The sequence below is a fragment of the Gracilinanus agilis genome, chromosome 6 (assembly GCF_016433145.1).
Source record: "Gracilinanus agilis isolate LMUSP501 chromosome 6, AgileGrace, whole genome shotgun sequence".
In the NCBI taxonomy this organism is placed as follows: domain Eukaryota; kingdom Metazoa; phylum Chordata; class Mammalia; order Didelphimorphia; family Didelphidae; genus Gracilinanus; species Gracilinanus agilis.
In genome coordinates, this window is record NC_058135.1 from 263,165,899 (window position 1) to 263,171,035 (window position 5,137).

Consider the following 5,137-nt stretch of genomic DNA (forward strand, 5'->3'; position numbering starts at 1 on the left):
ATAGATAGCAAAACCATACTAGTGGGGGACCTGAACCTTCCCCTATCAGATCTAGATAAATCAAACCAAAAAATAAATAAGAAAGAGATAAGAGAGGTGAATGAAACCCTAGAAAAATTTGAGTTAATAGATATTTGGAGAAAAATAAATAGAGACAAAAAGGAATACACCTTCTTTTCAGCAACACATGGAACATTCACAAAGATAGACGATGTAATAGGGCATAGAAACATGGCAAATAAATGCAAAAAAGCAGAAATAATAAATGTAACCTTCTCAGATCATAATGTAATAAAAATAGTTATTAGTAAGAATACATGGAGAGGCAAACCAAAAACTAATTGGAAATTAAATAATATGATTCTCCAAAATAATTTAGTGAAAGAATAAATCACAGAAACAATTAATAATTTCATTGAAGACAATGACAATGATAAGACATCTTACCCAAACTTATGGGATGCAGCCAAAGCAGTTCTAAGGGGAAAATTGATATCACTGAGTGCATATATTAACAAATTAGGGAGGGCAGAGGTCAATAAATTAGGCATGGAACTTAAAAAACTAGAAAAGGAACAAATAAAAAGTCCTCAGATGAAAACTAAATTAGAAATACTAAAAATCAAAGGAGAAATTAATAAAATTGAAAGTAAAAGAACTATTGAATTAATCAATAAGACTAGAAGCAGATAAAATAGACAAAGTACTGGTTAATCTAATTAAAAAAAGGAAAGAAAAAACCAAATTAATAGTATCAAAGATGAAACAGGAGACCTCACCTCTAATGAAGAGGAAGTTAAGGCAATCATTAAAAACTATTTTGCCCAATTATATAGTAATAAATTTAGCAATCTAGGTGATATTGATGAATATTTGCAAAAATATAAATTGCCTAGATTAACAGCAGATGAAACAGAATACTTAAATAATCCAATATCAGAAAAATAAATTGAACAGGCCATTAAAGAACTCCCTAAGAAAAAATCACCAGTGCCTGATGGATTCACAAGTGAATTCTATCAAACATTGAAAGAACACTTAATCCCAACACTATACAAATTATTTGATATAATAAGCAAAGGAGGAGTCTTACCAAACTCCTATTATGACACAAATATGGTACTGATTCCAAAGCCAGACAGATCAAAATCAGAGAAAGAAAATTACAGACCAGTCTCCTAAATGAATATAGATGCAAAAATCTTGAATAGAATACTAGCAAAGAGACTCCAGCAAGTAATTAAGAGGATCATCCACCATGATCAGGTGGGATTTATACCAGGAATGCAAGGATGGTTCAACATTAGGAAAACCATCCACATAATTGACCATATCAACAAGCAAACCAACAAAAACCACATGATTATCTCAACAAATGCAGAAAAAGCCTTTGACAAAATACAACACCCATTTATACTAAAAACACTAGAAAGTGTAGAAATAAAAGGTTCTTTCCTAAAAATAATAAACAGTATATATCTTAAACCATTAACAAGCATCATATACAATGGGGATAAATTAGTAGCCTTTCCAATAAGATCAGGTGTGAAACAAGGATGCCCATTATCACCTCTCTTATTTAACATTGTACTAGACACACTAACAGTAACAATTAGAGAAGAAAAAGAAATTTAAGGTATTAAGTAGGCAAGGAGGAGACTAAGCTATCACTCTTTGCAGATGATATTATGGTTTACTTAAAAAATCCTAGAGAATCAACTAAAAAGCTAGTAGAAATAATCAACAACTTTAGCAAAGTTGCAGGATACAAAATAAATGCATATAAATCATCAGCATTTCTATATATTTCCAACACATCACAGCAGCAAGAGGTAGAAAGAGAAACACCATTTAAAATCACCCTAGACAATATAAAATACTTAGGAATCTATCTACCAAAACAAATACAGGAATCATACAAACATAACTACAAAACACTTTCCAAAAAAGTAAAACTAGATCTAAACAACAGGAAAAACATTGAGTGCTCATGGGTAGGATGAGCTAACATAATAAAAATGACCATTCTACCCAAATTAATTTACTTATTTAGTGCATACCTATCAAACTACCAAAAACCTTTCTTACAACATTAGAAAAACTATAACAAATTTCATTTGGAATAACAAAAGATCAAGAATATCAAGGGAAATAATGAAAAAAATGTGAAGGAAGGTGGCTTAGCTATACCAGATATTAAGCTATATTATAAAGCAGCGGTCATCAAAACAATATGGTACTGGATAAGAGATAGAAGGGAGGATCAGTGGAATAGACTTGGGGTAAGTGACGTCAGCAAGAGAGTGTATGATAAACCCAAAGAGCCCAAATATGGGGACAAAAATCCACTATTCAACAAAAACTGGTGGGAAAATTGGAAAGCAATATGGGAGAGATTAGGTTTAGATCAACATCTCACACCATACACCAAGATAAATTCAGAATGGGTGAAAGACTTGAATATAAAGAAGGAAACTGTAAGGAAATTAAGTGAACACAAATACTTGTCAGATCTCTGGGAAGGGAAAGATTTTAAAACCAAATTAAGAGTTAGAGAAAATTACAAAATCTAAAATAAATAATTTTGATTATATTAAATTAAAAAGTTTTTGTACAAAGAAAAACAATGCAACCAAAATCAGAGGGGAAACAACAAATTGGGAAAAAATCTTTATAACAAAAAATTCTGATAGAGGTCTAATTACTCAAATATACAAGGAGCTAAATCAATTGTATAAAAAATCAAGCCATTCCCTAATTAATAAATGGGTAAGAGACATGAATAGGCAATTTTCAGATAAAGAAATCAAAAGTATCAATAAGTACATGAGAAAGTGTTCTAAGTCTCTAATAATTAGAGAAATGCAAATCAAAACAACTCTGAGGTACCACCTCAAACCTAGCAGATTGGCTAAAATGATAGCAGGGGAGAGTAATGAATGTTGGTGGGGATGTGGCAAAAGTGGAACGTTAATGCACTGCTGGTGGAGTTGTGAACTGATCCAACCATTCTGGATGACAATTTGGAACTATGCCCAAAGAGAGATAAAAGAATGTCTGCCCTTTGATCCAGCCATACCATTGCTGGGATTGTACCCCAAAAAGATCATAGATAAACAGACTTGCATAAAAATATTTATAGCTGCGCTCTTTGTGGTGGCAAAAAACTGGAAAATGAGAGTATGCCCTTCAATTGGGGAATGGCTGAACAAATTGCGGTATATGTTAGTGATGGAATACTATTGTGCTCAAAGGAATAATAAACTGGAGGAATTCCATGTGAACTGGAAACACCTCCAGGAACTGATGCAGAGTGAAAGGAGCAGAGCCAGAAGAACATTGTACACAGAGACTGATATACTGTGGTAAAATCAAATGTAATGGACTTCTGTACTAGCAGCAATGCAATGACCCAAGACAATTCTGAGGGTTTTATGGAAAGGAACGCTACCCACATTCAGAGGAAGAACTACAGGAGTAGAAACACAGAAGAAAAACAGCTGCTTGGACACTTGGGTTGATGAGGACATGATTGGGGATGTAGACCTGAAAAGACCACACCAGTATAACTGTCAATAATATGTAAATAAGTCTTGACTGACCACACATGTTAAAACCAGTGGAAATAGGAGTTAGCTATGGGGGGGGGGGTTGAAGGGGTGAAGGGTAAAGTAAAAACATAATTATGTAACCATGGAAAATTTTTCTAAAAAGAAAAAATTATTAAAAAGAAAAAAAAGAATAAGAGAGCAGGAGATTATCAGCATCTGACAATATTAAGAGCTTTTGATTAACAATTTCTAAACAAGAGGTAGAACTTCATGCATATGTTTGTGTGTATGTCAGGGTAGTGGGGGTATTCCCTCAGTCACAGATGATGGTCTCCCAATACTTGACCATTACAAGGTAAAGTCGAAGGTCTGGGGAATCCTAGAGGATGGGTGGTATGAGAGAGATAAAGCAAATTTGAGGTTCCAGATCTTAAATAAGGCAAATTCCATCCCGGTGTTAACTCCAATAATGAATTAATTATCTGAGGTAGGGTTAGGAGGCACTTTAGATAACTATTAATCCATTATCCTGCCCATCATTTGAGATATACTCTTTAAAACTTTATGTTGCGACTTTGTACTTCATGAGAGACGGTGAGTTGTCGGGGATAGAAACCCTACCTTGAAGTTAATCTGATGGGGGAATCAAGTCCGAATTCATATATAGGCTGTATGAACTTGAACAAGTCACAGGTCTAGTCCTGGGGTGGGGGGGAGGTGGGGGAAATCACATATTGTTTCATTGCTAATAGGTTAATCCACCATTATTGTGGTAATTCAATTTTGGAAATGAAGATTTTGATTTTATTGTTGTCTCCCTCAAGAAAGAACTGATCCATTTGCCTTCATTATGTTTTGAAGAAGGCATGATGTCCCTTCTGGTTTCCAAGATATTTTCCTTTTTCCCCCCTTTTATAGAAGGTAATCTTTCTAGTTTATTTCCCTTTTCTTACCAAAAATGTAGTTTGCATGGAGGATGAAGGATTCAGTAAACCAATTTCCTTCAGATTTGTTTCTTCTTTTTATTTTTTTATTTTTGTAATAACTAAAAAAAATGCTTCTTCCTAATAGCCATGGTTATAACCCAGATACGCAGAGTCAATAATGAAGATGAATTTCCTTTTTCATAAATATCATTTATGTACAATGCATACATTACTTTATACCCTCATTACTGTGTCTCAGCTATTCATATTTTCCACAATACAGAGTTGGCAACATTTATTGTTCATGTTTCTAAAATAAAGCCCTTAAAATATACTTAAGTTCACATGTTATTGATTCATTCATTCATGTATGTAGGCAGAGGCACATGTGTAAGTAAACATTCCCCCCCATTCCCATGGTAGCTATATTATTAAAACAATATAACACAGATATATATTATTAATGTTGCCATTTTTATTTTAAAATATTTGAAAACCTCTTAAGCTTTCAATATTGGAGTGAACATGTTTCTAGATAAAATAAAAATCCATAGGATTGTAGAATACCTTCTTCTGGATTTCATATGGCATCTTTGTCTTCCCATTCCTCTCTCCCAAAATAAACTCATAATATTTATTTTTAATAATGATTTTCCTCAG